The sequence below is a fragment of the Orcinus orca genome, chromosome 1, assembly GCF_937001465.1.
Source record: "Orcinus orca chromosome 1, mOrcOrc1.1, whole genome shotgun sequence".
Classification (NCBI taxonomy): Eukaryota; Metazoa; Chordata; class Mammalia; order Artiodactyla; family Delphinidae; genus Orcinus; species Orcinus orca.
Window position 1 is genome coordinate 204455533 of NC_064559.1, and position 16608 is coordinate 204472140.

General features: G+C 53.2%; 1 protein-coding gene and 1 long non-coding RNA gene across 3 annotated transcripts in view; both read left to right on the top strand.

Moving 5' to 3' along the window:
- The first annotated feature begins 7864 nt into the window (after window positions 1–7864).
- Window positions 7865–11958, top strand: LOC125965099 (uncharacterized). 2 transcript variants are annotated; one of them, XR_007478601.1, is made up of 3 exons: window positions 7865–7922; window positions 8025–8207; window positions 11598–11958. It is a non-coding gene; the product is annotated as an uncharacterized LOC125965099 (long non-coding RNA). The 2 variants fall into 2 exon arrangements; XR_007478602.1 differs by lacking the exon at window positions 11598–11958 and adding an exon at window positions 10157–10191.
- Window positions 11959–15087: 3129 nt separating this feature from the next.
- Window positions 15088–16608, top strand: part of CASZ1 (castor zinc finger 1) — a 155044-nt gene continuing 153523 nt past the window's right edge. The window contains exon 1 of the mRNA XM_049712449.1: window positions 15088–15223. The gene's annotated coding sequence lies outside the window, so the exon portion shown is untranslated. The remainder of the gene's footprint in view (window positions 15224–16608) is intronic.

The following is a 16608-nucleotide window of genomic DNA, read 5'->3' on the forward strand; positions in this document are numbered from 1 at the left end:
GAGGTGGAGAGAAAAGAGACAAGCCCTCAGGTCAGCGTGTGTGAAGGTCTTGAGTGAAGAGCCCAGAGTTTTTGAAGAGCAGAGATGATGCAAATGTGGCTGGAGTGTGCTGAGTGGGATGCAGTGAGGTGGAGGCTGTTCAACCCAGTCCCTCTCCTTCCTAGCTGTGACCTTGCACAAACTGTTGGTCCTCTCTGAGCCTCAGTTCCCTGACCTGTCAAATGGGATAATAAAAGGAGCTACCTCTGGGCTTCCCTGGTGGCGCAGTGGTTGAGAGTCCACCTCCCGATGCCGGGGATGCGGGTTCGTACCCCGGTCCGGGAAGATCCCACATGCTGCGGAGTGGCTGGGCCCGTGAGCCGTGGCCGCTGAGCCTGCGTGTCCGGAGCCTGTGCTCCGCAACGCGAGAGGCCACAGCAGTGAGAGGCCCGCGTACCGCAAAAAAAAAAAAAAAAAAGGAGCTACCTCATCAGGACTTGGGAGGACCCAGGGATCTATGCACAGGGCCAGCCCATGGCCAGGCCTGAATCCTCAGTGGCTCTAATAATAATAATTTAAAATTAAATTAATAATTAACAATAATAATAATTCCAACTACCACCAAGAAGCTCTGTTTTTCATTTTACACCATGCCCCACACCCCATCTCAAACCCAGGCTAAGCTGTAGCCTGGTGGGGTGCCCCCTTCTCACCCCTGCCCCGCCTGAAGGTCGGGCCTCCCCAAGGTTATCTCTGTTTTTCTCTGGATTCTGTGAAGTCGCACAGGTCACACTCCGGGGCTGAAAAGTGTTGCTTTTTATAGCCTTCCCTGATGGCAAGGAATGCCAGTGGGGCCCGTCCTGGGGAGTCCTGGTTCCTGGGCCGAGCTACTTCAGGGGGCTGGGGGCCCCGCAGCCATGCCGGCCTGACACCCCAGTGCTCTGAAGCCCTTCTAGGCCAGGCCCCCACCCCTGCCAGGTCACAGGGCCAGGGATGCTGTCCAAGAAGGTGGAAGTGCCCTGAACAGAGAGCCAGGACTCCCTGATTGCAACTCTGGTCTTGGGCAGGCCACTATCTGGCTCTAAAATTAACTTTCCCCACCTGTAAAATGGGACTATCAGGCCTTGCGTGCCTCCCATGGTGGTGAAGGGTGGGGAAGCTTTGGGGAGAATGGGGCAGAGGGTCAGCAGGTCCCAGGGCCAGGGCCCTGTGAGGGCAGGAGGGAGAGGCAGAGACCAGGGGAAAGGGAGGCAAAACAGTTACCATTTCAAAGGAGCTGGCGGGAGGACGGAGGAGTGATTCGGTGTGGCAGGCACTCCACCTCCTTCACCTCATGTAATCCTGAGCCTTGGAGGGGGCACAGCGATCAACATGACACATGGGAAAAGCGAGGCTGGCACGGCTGAAGTTGTTGGCCCAAGGTCACCTGGCTTATAAGTGGCAGAGGTGGGTCCGCACTCACATCTGTCCCTCCCTTTGGTCACTTCAGCAGGCCGCCCCTGGTGACAGCTGGCAGCAGAGAGGACCAGGTGCAGGACCGTGTCCCCACATGGGAGCCCCCAGCTTGCAGCGTTCCTGCCCCCTTGCTCCGCCAGGTCGCTCCTCTCCAGTCTCTGCATCCCCGCCTCTCCCAGGGCCCCCCCTGAGGAAGGGGCTTGGCTGCGGGGTCCTGGCCAGTGCCCCAAGAGCAGCTGAGGGCTTGCTCAGCAAGACCAATGCTGCCCTTTGCTTCTCCCCCACCCCTTCACCCCCGCCTCTGCCTCCTGCTCCTTCCTTTTAATCTGGTTCTTATCAAGGATGATAGCATTCAGCAATAATAAAACCCGGGTCCACTTTCTAACAGCTGATTGCCCCCACACCCTGATTCAGCGATAGGAAGCCTGTGTCTTGTGCTGGCCCAAGGAGACCTCCACGAAGCAACCACCCTGCCCCTAACCCATGCGACGTCTGCAGGGCACTTTGATCACTCCTGCCGCTGGCCGACTCCCTGGGTATCTTCTGGAGAGAGGATGCAGCCTCCCATCTCTTCAAGAATCTCAAAGTTGCTTCCTTTTCACCAGGACCCGCAGAGCGGGCTCTAGACCAACCTGCGGTGTCCATCTGTCCATCCCTCTTTCCAAAACACAGCACGTAACAGCTACCCTTATTGAGCACCTACTTTGTGCTAGGTTCTGTGGCAGTGTTTTTAGACATTTTCTCAAGGAATCATGAATAATAGGTATTATCCTTAATCCTGTTTTACTCAGCTATGAGCAAACTGAGGCTCAGAGAAGTCAAGTCCCTTGCCCCAGGTCACACAGCGGGTTAGGGGCTGAGTCAAGATTCAAACTCAAGACTACTGGACTCCAGGGTCCACACTATCAAGTGCCTTGCCTCCTGCCTCCTGTCTGTGCCCTGCCAGGTGCAGAGCACCTGCCAGGCAGCATCCTGTCCTCACACAACTTGGGGGGCCCTGCCCCAAGGGAAAGAGACCCGGGACCCTGCTCCTTTCCTCTCTGCCCTGAGGTCTGAGCTGGCAGGGCTGTGGGTAGGGGTTCCTGCTGTAGCCCAAGCCTGGGCCAGCTGCCAGGGCTGGGCTGGGGTGCCTGCACCCCATGAGGACCTTTGTCCCTTTAATAGGTCCTCCTTGGTACAGGACGTCCCAGGGTGGAGGGTGCATTCTGAGTGCCAGGCTTGGGCAAGCCCTGCCCAGGGCACTCCCCATGTTCTGGGGCTGGGGGCAGGGCACCCACGTCTTTGACTACAGGCATTGGTCTCCCTGCGCACAAGAACCGGGACTCCCAGTCGCCACCAGCCAGAGCAGGACTTAGGGGGTCCCAGGAATGGTGGTTACCAGATGGGCAGCCTGGATCTTTCTGAAATGAAATTCATAGACAGAACCCTCGCCCCCCAGGTTTGTGTGGTTGCCCCATCTGCCCCCACCCTGCTTTCAACTCCACACCCCTGCTCCTCCTACCTCTATCCTAGCCCCCAACATGCCTGGAAATTATCCCCCCTCCTCCCTGCCAACTTTTGAGCCTCCACGGTCTTCAAGGCCCTGCTCCTGACACCTCCCCCAGGAAGTCCTCTCTGACTGCTGCAGCTCACAGTAATCTCCCTTTCCCACCTGGAATTCACAAAGCCCTTATGTATAGGACACACACCAGCCTTCAGTTCTCTTCAATCCACACTGACTGAGCCCCTACCGTGCACCAAGCCCTGTGCTATACTTGACTGGGTGCAGGGGGAGAAAAACTTGTTAACACACAGTCCTGGCCTTGTGGGTGCACTCAGGCCTGTGGTGGGGGGATCACATCATACATTCCTGTAACACTTTGCTAAATAGCATGATCGCCCTGCCCGTGCCCCCCAGGTCCCCAGTTCTCTAGTCCCCAGGGGTGCAGGCTCCCCAAGCTTAGCCCTGGCAGCAGCCCAGAGTAGGTGCCCAATAGATACTGGCTGGATAAAGAATGAATGAATGAGCCAGTACCTGTGGGCTCACCTCATTTCCTCCCCTGGATGCTAAGCTGCTTGAGGGCAGGGACCAGGTGGTCTCACACTCAGGAATAGCAAGGGTTTCTGGAAGCTTAGAGGAGGGACATGTGACCAAGACTACAGCAGGTGGTCAGGAAAATGCTGTCTCATTTGAGACCTGACAACAGAGGGGTAGGGGCAGGGACCAGGCCAAAAGAGCATTCCCGAAAATGCCACGCCACAAGCAAAGGCCAGGGCCAAGACCACATGGCACTTTCGAGGGAAAGCAGAAGGCCAGTGTGTTGGGGCAGGGAGAGCCGAAGAGGAGAGAGCAGAGGGTGGCAGGGTCACACCTGGAGGGACCTTGTGAGTCACAGGAAGGAGTCTGGACCCCTGATGGCCTCAAATTCACTGCTACGTGGACAGCAGGTGGGCAGGACCAGCCTGGGGCCAGTGCCCTTTTAGGAGGCAGTTGCAGAATTCCAGGGGAGCCTGAGGGTGCCCAGATATACTGTTCCTCCTTCCTCAGCTCAGGGAGTCTGGGGCTCCCAGATCTTAGCCTCTGGGGACCGTTGGGGTTCATTCGGTCTTATCTTCAGTTGGGAACACTGAGGCCCAGAGCTGGGGAGAGCCTTGCCTGAGTTTGAGAACAAGCTGGGGTGAGAATCCAGGGCCCGGGTCTCAAGGCAGGGAGACCCCTCCCCACCATGGAGCAGGGAAGGGTGAGCCACCTAAGAAGGCAGGGGTCCACTGGGAGATACCTGCTCAGGTCACAGGCAGACAGTCTTGAGTGGTCCTGGCAAGACCAGAGCATTTAGAATGGTCCAGAACTCAGGGCTGAGGATGAAAAGAATCCTTCCAAACGGCAGGGGTTAGGCAGCAGCTGGAGGTCCAGGTTCTAGTATGATACAGGATCCTGAGCCTACAGAGCCCCCAGTCCTGGGGGGACCCCTGCCTGAGTCCTGAAGTAAGAAGGTTATTACTCTAACTGCAGGTGGTGACAGCAATGGCCACCCTCTGTCAAACAGCTCCTATGTGCCCGGCATTATTTCATTGAGCCCTCATGATAACCCTGTGAGGAGGTTGTGTTATTGCCCCATCTTACAGATGAAGAAACAGAGGCACAGACCAGTGATGTCATTCATGTGACAGCTGTGAGTCAGAGACTGGGGATATGAATCCAAGAGGCCTGACCCCAGAACCATCTCTTAATGCTGGAGGGTCAGCCCTGGTTATGCCCAGTAGAGAGTCAGGATTGGGTTCAAGACTGCTATTATGTGACCTTGAGCCACTGAACCTGCCTCTCCGAATCTGAGTTTCCTTTCCTCACTTCGCAGGACCTGAGGATGAGGACGAGAAGACCTCAAGTGGTTGCCGTGAGGACACAGGAGGTGTCTCATTTAAAGTGCCTGAAACACAGAGTGGGCTCGGGGAGCACCAGCCCTGGCCCTGCCTGGCCTCCGTTGGTTGCCTGCACCCCTCCCCAGGCACATTCAGTCTCTGCCCCACGCCCATCTGCGTGCCAAGCTGCCAGCCTTGGCAGGCGAACCAGGCCTGCCTCCTGTCCTCCTCCTCCTGTGCATCGTGGGGAAAGAGCTGGGCCCCTCCTGTGGGGCTGCCCTGGTGGGGGCTGGCCTCCTCCTCGATGGGGTTGGGGGAAAGGAGGTACCTGCACAAAAGGCAGCCACACTCTCTGAGGGCCCAAGAGTTCTGGAGAAAGGGGCAAAGCCCCCCTGCCCTCATTTCTCCAGCCCACTTCCTCAGCCCTTGATAAAGGTGTTTAATGAGCAAACACATGTTTGAAGAGAAGGCTCATTTCTGGGAAGAATCTGGTTCCCCCGAGATGCCAAACAGAAATTCTCTCTCTCACGTCCTCTGATTGGCCTTGGTTTTGATGTTGGTTCAGGTGAGTGCTCTGAACCTCAACTTCCCCATCTGTAAAATGGGAATGAGACTTCCTTCCTGGAGAGTTGGAAGGCTCCAATAAAAGCACCGTAATGCGATAGCTATTTTAACCTAACCAAATATTCTCCTGTCTCATTCAGCTCACAGTCCAAAGTCTCCCCTTTAGAGCACCTGGAGAAACTGAAGACCAACCCCAAGTTCCTGGGGGGTGGAAATGGGGAACAGAAGCCAGGTGTCCCAACTCTTGCTTCTGCCTGTCCTTGAGGTGACAGTGCCGAGATACCATCTCCCCTCCCAAGGGCCCAGAGGAATTTGGAAGGCAAAAAAAAACAACAAGTCCCAGGCCAATGTTTTTCATTTTTGTCCTGAACAATGCCGTTTCTGCCGTTTCTGATTGTTAAGCAAATATTGCAGGAGGCGGGCCCCAGAGCTGACGCAGGCTGGGATATTATCAGAGCTACAGCCCCAAGGCCCAGGGCCCTGACACCCACAGATTCTGCCTAGGACTCCAGGTGCCACTTTTGGCCCTTCCCGAGCCTAGCCACCTCTGAGGAGGGGGCTTCAGGGTCTGGGGTCCGAGGGAGTCCTGACTAGAGAGAAGGCTTTATGGAGAGCTGTTCTGTCCAGCACTGCCAGTTCTCCCCTCCCCCTCTCCAACCTCTGTAGGGCACAGGGGGTTTGACTGACTGTCCCAGTTTACTCTGGACTGTGGGGTTTCTCATGACCAGGGACTTTCAGTGCTAAAACTGAGACAGTCTCGAGTGAACCAGGATGATCGGTCACACTACAGGGTCAACGAATTGAGAGTCAAGTGGGCAGATTCCTTAAACGACGATGATGCTAACAATATCTGCTTGGACTACTCCCACCATTTACTGAGTGATTACTATGTGCCTGACACCCCACACAAGGTGCTTGACGTGTATCACCTCACGTATCTCCACAAACAGACCTGTGGAAAACTGTGAGTCCCATTGTACAGCTGAGAAAACTGAGTTGCAGGAGGTCACGCAGCTGTGAAGTGGCAGAATAGGGAGTCAAACCCAGCCTGGTTCCAAAGCCCTAGCTTTCAGTTACCCTCTGCCCCATGAGGTAGATGGACCTTGGCCAGCCACAGATGGTAAGACCAGGGTCAAGAGAGGTGGGGAGAGCCCAGCCTCAAGCTGGTGTTCCCTCAGTGAAGCCAGCTGTAGCGTGCCTCTGCCCATCAGTATCGGAAGGCCCGTTTGCCCCTTGGCCTAGCCCGGGAAGACACATTACAGCTGGCCTGGGGGGAAGAAGATGCCCCATTCTTGTCTCAGGGGCCCCAGAAACTGCCCCCAGTGCAGGAGGTCAGTGCCGCCCCTGAAACTTGGCCTTGTCTTGAGAGTCTGTTGCTGCATCCGACAACCCCAGGCTTGCTCACCATGGGACAGTCTCTTCCAGAGTCCCGGCTGAGTCAGGGTCCCAGAACTCCAGCCCCCGCAGGTTTCTGAGGACTGGAAGGCAGGGGTCAGCGCTGGACTGGACTTCGTTCTCACCAGAGGCCGGGCCTGGGACTTCCTGGGCAGCCCCCTCCTCTCTGTCCCCCTGTGCCTGGCTGATGCCTTGGTCTCCGTGGCAGGGAGGGCGCCGGGGCTCTGGGGGTCTGTTTGAGGTTTCCTCCAGCGGCTGGTGGCAGCGGGTACAGCTCACTAATTAATTAGCGCTTAAGTACTTAGCATCCTCCTGCATCGTGTCAAACGAGGATTTGAGTCTTAATTCCCCGTGTAGGTAACGGTGGGAATGTGTCGGGGAGAGCGGCCGGGACTTAGAGGAAACGCTTCCCCTGGCTTGGATGCTGGCTGGGAGCACTCATGATGCAGAGGGAAAAGACACCCACGGGGGCAGAGCTCCTGGACCCCCATACCTTCATCCACCCCTCACCTTATCCACCGTGGCATAGAGGGGTAACACACACAGACCCTGCAGCCACGCTGCTTGGGTTCACCTCCCAGCCCCCCCACCTACTACGTGTGTGCCCCTGAGGGAGTGACTTAATCCCCTTGAGTCTTGGTTTGCGTGTATGAAGGTGATGAAGGTGGTGACTACCCATCGGATTGCTGCAGACAGTAAACAAGCTAACTGGAATTCTGAAGAACGCAGCTGGCAGGTGGTAGGGCCCCCCCCCCCCATTAATAGGAACTATTTTCTTTCATTTATTCACTCGGTCATGCTTTTGTTTATCCCACAGACATTTATCAAGTGTCTACTATGTACCTGTCGGGCACAGGCCCAGGTGCTGGGGGACACAGAGCTGTCTTTCCACCTCTCTGACCACCTATGACATGGGGATGATGACAGACCCTGTCTATGAGGCTTAAATGAGACGCTGAAGGTCAAAGGCTGAGCCCCACCCACCTGTGGCTATTAGTGGGAGGGGCAGCAGCTGCCCCAGCAGAACGGGGCTGGGGACTGCAGAGCACACAGGATGGCACCCCCTCCTTGGCTCATGGCCCAGCATCGCTCACAGGACCCCCCTGGAAATGTGGCTCCACCTTTTGGCTGCCCAGGTCATACCCGAATGGAGGGCTCCCCCATTCAGTGCTAAGACTCAGGGACACCAGGTGAGGCTCTGAATGGGTCCTTGAAGGGGGAGCCACAGGGCAGGTAAGACCAAATCTTATTCTTCTTTTTCTAACACTTTTGGCCTGTTCACACTCCCTCAGCATCACCTGGAAAAGCTGGGCCCCAGAAATGGGCGGTTTCCACTGTTGCTGTCACAGAAGGGGCATTGGCGGGGTCTCCGGCGTGAGGCCCCTCTAATGATGGGCCTGCATGGGGCATCTCAGCCCCGCAGAGTGCCAGTTGACCATTCAAGGGTGCCGGAGGAGGCCCCAGGCCACACTTGTGTAAGTAAAAGTTATCTTCTAGGGATGGGGAGGAAGGGGTGGGGGGTAAGGCAGAGTAGAGGAATGGTAGAGGAAAGTGCTAGAAATTGAGTCTGAGGTTTTTAGACTGGCCACAGTCTAAAATGTGCTCTGCTCTGTGACCTGAAGAAAGCCACACAACCTCTCTGAGTTTTGATCTTCTCATGTGAAATGAGAATAACAATCCTGCAGGAGACAGCATCTCCAGCTGAGCGCTCTGTGAATTGGCATCAGGTCATAAAACTTCAGGGATTGTGTTATTTAGGTACCAGAATTGGCTAATGGTTCTACAGAAACCTTTTTCCATGGCAGAAACCTTTACAGGCAGAGCCTCAAATTCAGCCGTACCATCTATGGTCCTCATACCGAGTTTTGCCTGTAATAAAAATAATACGTGCCATTTATGCAGAGCCTACGATGTGCCAGGCTCTGTGCTAAGCGTGGGCATTCCTTAAGTCTCATCAACTCCTCACAATAGACCCACAAGCTGGGCACTCTTACCCCTTCTTACAGATGAGGGATCTGAGGATCAGCTTGGTTAAGTCACTTGCCTAAGATCTCCCAGCTAGTAAGTGGTAAAGCCAAGATTCAAACCCAAGTCAGCTGCACTTGACAGTCAGCAAACATTTGTTGAGTCAACAAATGAACAAATGCATGCATGTTTACAGAAAAATAGTTGGTTAGGGGAGAATGGATAGGATCTTCCTTTTTAGTGAAGCTATAAAGGCAGGGGCAGTGAGGAAAGAGTCCCCCATGGTTTTTGTCTGTCTTGAGCTATTACCTATTATTGCACAGAGCCCCTGAAGTATAAAAGAGATGGAAAAAAAAATCCCAGCCCAGAAGGAAGAGAGCAGCTCTAAGGACAATTTGAGTATTCACTGGTCTCTGTAGAGCGGCAGCTACACGCCAGGGACTCGGATGGGAACTAGGGATGCAGCCCTGGAGGGACCAGACATTGTCCTGCCTTCATGGTTCTTATGGCAACTGGCAATGGAGCCAGACTCGAGGGCCGTGTGGAAGATAACACAACTGGGACAGCAGATGGGGGGCTTGGGGGCAAACTAGGTCTCACCGCCTTTCTAAGCCTATTCTCCTCTGCGAAATGAAGAGCTTGAGAACTAGGGTGTTGTCTAATCACCTGGCCTTGCTTACATATTGAGACCCAGAGCCTGAAAGAAATGAGGTGGAGACAATAAAAAGCAGGAGGTTGGAAGAATGAAAGTCATACTAAAGTCTACAATCTGCTCCTGGACCCAAATGATAGCTCACGTCCAACGAGCACCCACCAGGAGCTGGGAACTGTGCTGAGACCTTCAACTATGTTATCGCACCTGATCCTCGCAACAACACTCAATAATTGAAAAGCTGAGGCTCAGAGAGGTCCCCTTGCCCAAGGTCAAACTTTCTAGTAAGTGGCAGAGTTGGGATTCAGACCCCAGGGTGTGTGACCGCAGAGGAGAAATGGCCAGTGTGAGCTCTACTTCCCCGAGTGAGCCTAGTCCTTGGGTTGCAAAAGCTCCCTGCAGTCTGACATCATACAGGGTGGTGGCACGGGACAAGTAGGGAGAGGGCAGGGGAAAGTTCCCAGCCTGGTAGCTGGCTTTCTATCTGCAAGGCTGCCTTAGCATGGGTGGCCCCATCCTTGAGACAACTGGAAGGAAGGAGAGAGGCTGAAATAGAAGAGCTTGGGAAACTCACTGTGCTCCAGGTTAATGACAGCTTGGAAAACCTCTCTGAAGGTTCCTGGCAATGTCCCTGTGGGAGCCAGCTCATGTATTTTAAGAAAACAAAAATCATTAAAGCAGTTAGGACTGTGGAGCGGCCATAAATGAAAAATATTGGTGGTTCGACAGTGTATCCCTAACAGCTGCAGAGTTCCTCTTGACGAGCCAGAACCCTGTCCAAGAAGTAAATCATTCTGTTTTCCCCAGATGGCTCTCCCTGAACCCATCTAGGATGTCTACCCCGAAGTTTTAAGTTGCCCACCTAGCTTGGGACCGACCGAGACTGTGGCCGCACCTAGCCAGGAAAGGACAGAGTATGGGCAGAGTTATGGAGGGAGCTGGGTCCCAGTTGGTAGCCGGAATGGGTGCCCAAGAGATCCAGCCCCAAGTCTTCCCTTCCTTTGCTTGGCAGCAGTCATAACCATACACCAAAAACACCTCACTTACTAGACATCCTGGTGGTAAATCTGTTACTTTGGCGCCTACCTGGCACTCAGTGGGTGCTTGTTGGTGGCAGGAACAAGTAAATGGTTTGGGCCATAGGCATGGCACCTGTCCCTTTGTCTGATGGGTGTTTTGTTTGCTTCCCTTTGCCCTGGTTCCCCACAGCAAAGAAGGTGCTATCACCCAGCCAATCTTTTCTTCCGCTTCCTTCTTCCTTTGGTGAGCCAACGAGAGGATCAGGAGAGAGGGGATTTAAAAGTGTTGGGGACCACCCCTGCCTCCCCGCCAGCCCGGGCCTGGACCCGGCCCAGACAGAGGGTCTGAGGCTGGAGGGAGGGTTACCAAGGTCCTAGCATAGCCCCCAGCCCCACATCCAGGGTGACTTCCAACAAAGCACCTGACCCCTCGCCACCTCCCCCTTCCCAGCTGGGAGACAGGGAGGGTGACATTGAACGCGGACTCTGGGGCGTCCTAAGGGTTAACTAATTAATGGTCGGAAAGTGCTTTGAAAAAATAAAGTGCTGGATAATGGGAAGGGCAATTATGTTGGGAGAAACTCCTAATTTGGCTGGAATTGATGTTAATGATAAAGTATCTGAAACATGTAGCACGCAAGCGTGATTGTATTTTATGTGACAGAGAGACACTCACACGCAGGGGACACGGAGAGCAGTTAATTTGGTTAAATAAAGTGAAAGATAAAAGGAACGCAGACGCCACGGAACTTGCTGTCTATCTGGACTTGGTGTAACACTTTGGAATTGGATCGGGCCCTTTGGCTCCTACTTATTTGTTTGTGATTGAAATAAATGGGGAAGTGCAGGGTTTATGGCTCAAAAAGAGCCCATGGAAAGCAGGCTCTGATTAGGAGGCCCCGAGCAGGCACAGGTTGCGTTCCCGGAAAGGAGCCAAGGTCTCCGACAGAGTCAAGGTGGGTGAGGATTGTTCCCACCGCACCCCGTCCTGCAGGCAGAAGCCTCGCCCACCGGAGCTGGGGGGAACTTAGAGGGCGGCTAGCGTAGCTCTCTCACCTTCCAGAGGGAGAAATTGAGACCTGGAAGAGGGAGAGGGAGTATTCATCGATACAGGAGTCAACGTTTATGGAGCACTTCTGTTTGCTGGGCCCTGTGATAAGGTGTTATGATCTCGTTTGATCCTCAAGGTAACCCTATAAGGTGGTACCATTTTCATCCCCATCTTACAGAGGAAGAAACGGATGCTCAGAGAAATAAAGCAACGTGCCCAAGGTCACACAGCCAGGAAGTGGTAGAGTAGGGAGTCGCAGGCAGCCTCAATCCGGGAGTGAAGCTCTGTGATTGTGACTTTTGGGCTAATCAAGCGCTCTCCACGTTCATGACTCTGCTCTCCTCGACTCCATCTGCTGAAGCAGGGAACCAGGACGAGGAAGTGGGCAGACTTCTGCCTCCATCCAGCAAGGACTGAGTGATGGGGCCTGCTGGCCTAGGACCCTCTTGGGAGGGTTTGAGCCATAGTTTGGGGCCTGAGAAGACAGCATGAGGTTGCCAGAGGGAAAAACAGGAACCTTGGTTTCTGGAAGGTCTGTGAGGTCCCCGCAGGTCCAGATTAGTATTCAGTATTTATAATATTTCCATAATGGTAAAACAAAAGAAAACAAGCAGAGAGAATGCATTTTTAATCACCAATCATTTCTCTTTGTTTGTTGTGAATGAACAGCGAGGTGAAATAGTATTCCATAATCACCCCATTCAAATTTTCCTCCCCACAAAGCACCGAGAAATCTCTAAATAAAATAAATAAACAAGCTAAGACCTTAAAATAAATCCCAGAGGGCAGAGTGCTACGTGTGGGTGATCACAGCTTCGGCAGACAAGAGCTCAGAGGTGGGGAAGGGATGACAAAGGGACAGGGGCCTTGTCAGTTACCTGCAATCAGAGGCCCAGGTCTAGGGGACCCACAGCAGGTTAAGCAAAGCAGATCAGGGGCTTCCCTGGTGGCACAGTGGTTAAGAATCCGCCTGCCAATGCAGGGGACACGGGTTCGAGCCCTGGTCTGGGAAGATCCCACATGCCGTGGAGCAACTAAGCCCGTGCGCCACAACTTCTGAGCCTGCACTCTAGAGCCCGTGAGTCACAACTCCTGAGCCCACGTACCACAACTACTGAAGCCTGCGCACCTAGAGCGTGTGCTCCGCAGCAAGAGAAGCCACCGCGATGAGAAGCCTGTGCACTGCAACGAAGAGTAGCCCCCGGCTCACTGCAACTAGAGAAAGCCCGTGTGCAGCAACGAAGACCCAACACAGTCAAAAAAATTAAAAAAAAAAAAAAAAAAAAGCAGATCAATGGTTTGAAGATCCGCACAGTGGAGTGGAGCTGGGACAGACTCCCCATCCTTCATCTCTTTGTCCTTATTATTCCTGAATCTTCTGGGCCTCATCCTCTTGCTGTAAACCACGGGAACTCCTGTCCCCTGCCCCCCTGGAACTTTACAACCTTCCATTCAAAAGGCTACCCATCCAGGGAATCTTCTCTGTACAGTGTCCACCTGCCCTCGGAGCTAGTTCGACCCTCTCAATTGATAGAGGAAGAAACCATAGCAAAGAGAGAATAGAAGGGACATACCCAAGGCCTTCCAGTAAGCTAGTGACAGAGCTGGACCTGGAACTCCAGGAGCTTGACTCCCTGTCAGGTCACCCTCATCTACCTGCACTTATCTCTAGGTGTCTTTGAGAAGTCTCCTATGTCACGAAAATTTTCTTCATGGGCTGTTCCCAATATTTTGTTGCACGCATCTCAGCATCTCCAGACCGTCAGGTTCTAGCAAGGTGCCTGGCACATGGGGCACTCATTCAGATGTTTGTTGGATATATGGATGGATGACTGGATGGGTGGATGGTTGGTTGGATGGATGGATGGGTGGGTGGGTGGATGGATGGATGGATGGAAGTTTGGATGGATGGACAGAAATTCGGAGGGATAGATGATTGGATGGATGCATGGATGGATAGATGAACAAATAAGAGGCTAAAGCTGATTGGTCCCCTCACTGGCCATTAGCTCTCACTAGATAGACAATGCTTATCATAGTGTAGTCTAGTTAATATCCGGGGTCCTGATGCCTTGAAATTATGTCTCCAACAATCCCCTGAAGGACCCAGGAAAAGAATCACCTTCTAACAAGCCAGAGCCCTTTCAGGTAGAATTTTGAGACAAAGCTCAAGGGCCAGGCAGACCCCCACTTTCAAGTGAGTCACGTGGTGGTAAAGAGCATTGGCCTGGGGTCGGGGGACCCAGGCTCTGCTCCCACTCTGCCACTAATTTGCTGCATGGTCATGGGTGAGTAAGTGACTTTCTCTCTCTGGGCCCCACTCTGAAATGTTCTCTGTTAAATGTTCTGGGCTCTGTGGACAAGTCAGCCAGAGCTTGGAAGAGCTCTACCTCTGGAGATCCTGTTTTGTAGCCTGCGCAGCCCCTCTCCCTCTGTTCCTAAGCCTTCCATGTTTAGGAGCACTGCTCAGCCCTCTCCGGCCTTTTCCCTGCTGGGGCAGTTGAAATGGGGGTAGCTCAAAGCATCAGGATATTCTCCAAGCCTGGCTGGTTATTCTGGCCATGGCCAAGCCTTACACTCCCTCTGAATCCTATTGAAAAAATAATAAAAAGGTAATAACTTTATCGTTACTGAACATTGGTTTGTCTTTTCTTTTTTTTTTTTAAGCCATGACCATAAATAACCAGCGCATTACCCTTCAGAGTGGACACACACATCTACAAAGGACCTGCCTCCCTGTATAGGCTGGGTCTCCCCCTGGTACACACCACACAACCACACACACACACACATCACACACGTAGATACTGCTCGTTCGCTTGACATTTTCTAAGCATCCCGCTAGATGCTGGGACTAATAATAACAATGGTTATTATGTGTGAATCCAGGCTAAGTGCTTTGCGTAAATGATCTCAATTAATTCTTCACTGTGAGGTAGATACTTATCTTGTTGCCATTTTAGAGACAGAGACACTGAGGCTGAGGGGGGTCAGGAACTTGCTCAAGGTCGTACAGCTAGTAAGTACCAGAGCTGGGACTTGAACCCATGTGACCCAATTAGAAATCCAGGCTCCAATATGCCAATTATTTAAACATAGATTTAAAAACCACACACACACATAATCTACTAAGATACATATAAAACAGTATGATTAGTGCTGTGACAGAGGAAACGGGGGCTGCGGGAACCCACATGGAAGCATCTAACCCAGTTTGGGGCAGAAGGACTTCAGGGAAGGCTCCCTGGAGGAGGTGATACTTGCTTTGGTCTTAATGGGTGAGTGGGAGGAGGACAAGTAAAGAAGGGGAAGAAAGGCCTTCTGGGAACAGCCTGGATGAAGGCCTGGAGGGGAGACCCAGCAGGGTATGTTTGGAGCTCTAAGCAGCTCCGTGTGGCTGGGGCAGAGGGTGTGTAAAGGTGTGACAGAGGGAGCGTTGAGAGGTGAGGCTGGAGAGCTGGGCAGGGCTGTCGCTCTCATCCGGGCCAGGTTGGCACAGCGGGACAGCCCTCCCCCACCCACAGTCAGCTACCTGGCACGCCTGTCCGTGTGACACGAGGGCCCCTCATCAGCAAAACAGCTCTTTCCTGCCTCCCCGGCCAGCCCCGCCCTCTGTGAGACACGGTGCCATGGGCGGCGGCCAGCACCTGCGCAGGTGCCAGTCGGGAGCCAGCATGGCCACTTCCGGAGTCTCACGGCGGGTTCCTTCTGCTCGTGGCCTGGCCACGCCAACCTCAGGCGGGATTGCATCCTGGGACAGAGCAGCACGGCCATGACTAGTCCAGTTTGCTTCTGCCCTCAGAGGTCTGTGCTGATTTCAGATCTGGGAGAGGTGGGAGGAAGGAGGAAGGGGCTGGGGCTGAGATATGGCCCCACGTGGTACGTGGCAGGAACCACCAGGCTCCGGGAGTGTGGCTTGTGCTCTGAGGACAGGTGGTCCCGTTGACTTCTCCATCACTTGGTTTCCCTTGTTCCACAGGGCTCTGGTGCCAGGCCTGCCCCTCCCTGACAGGCATGGGAGGGGGTAGGTATCGCCCATGGATCTTTTTTTTTTAAGAGATGATGTCAGCCGTCAGCCCTGCCCCTCACCTGGCTGTACTTCTCTGTATTCAGGTGTCTGCTGACAGCATGGGCATAATCTTCCAGTGTGCAAATAGAGCGCAGCTATACCTGCATAGACCCAGACCCTCCTTTAAAGGGATACGTGTCCCACAAATGTGTGCGCGCGTGCGCGCGAGCACACACACACACACACACACACACACACACACACACTCCCATACAGATAAAATCAGACACATACCTCACCACTTGCCATGAAAGACACTCCTATCCAAACACATCCTTAAATCTCCCAGGCAGACTTCTGGGGTGGGCTCAAAAAGATGTGCCTGGTGGATCTCACTTAGATTCATTCTTTTAATTTTTCAAGTCCAACTCAAACCCAAATACAGCACTCTCAGATTGTGGGTGTTTTGAAATTTTCTGCATTATATTTATATTTGTATGTTTCTGTGTTTCCTGAACTGTTAGCATTGAATGCGAATTACCCTTTTTTCCCCCCAGAAATGTAAAGCTATTTAAGAAATAGAGATGTTCAGAGGATATTAAAGCTGAAAGGGATAGAGAAGTCAGAGACTCTGGGATTAGGGAACATTCCCTAAAAGGAAAAAATTAGTCACCTGCAATTCTTTCTCGTTACCAGGTAAGGGTAAACATACATACCAAAAAAGTGAATTAATTAGAACCAACTCGAAAAAGGAAAAGGTTGAACCAGAGAGCAAAACAGCCTGTCCCTTGACAGGAGCTGGGTGAGAGCTCAGACAGGGAAATGAAAGGAGGTACAAAGTATGGATCCTGAACTCGGAAAACAGGTAGTGTTTATGGCATAGAAATCCCTAAGGCTCCTCTGTCCAGAGAGGTTTCTGGAAGGTGTGGGTGGAGAGGTAGGAGGGGGCAGGAGCTCATCCCGGTTGAGGCTGAAAGACGAAGATAGACCCCACCCCTCTGCCCCCAGGAGCTGAGCAGATGCCCTAGAAGCCTGGGCTCAAGTAGACGTTCTCGAAGCCCCCCAAGAATCTGTAACAGGGCTCTGCTCTCCACTCCAGCTCCCGGCTCCTAAGCATCTGTCCTTCTCATCTCTGCCCGAGGTGGTAGGTCTGAACAAGGCCGCTCAAACCTTGAAACAG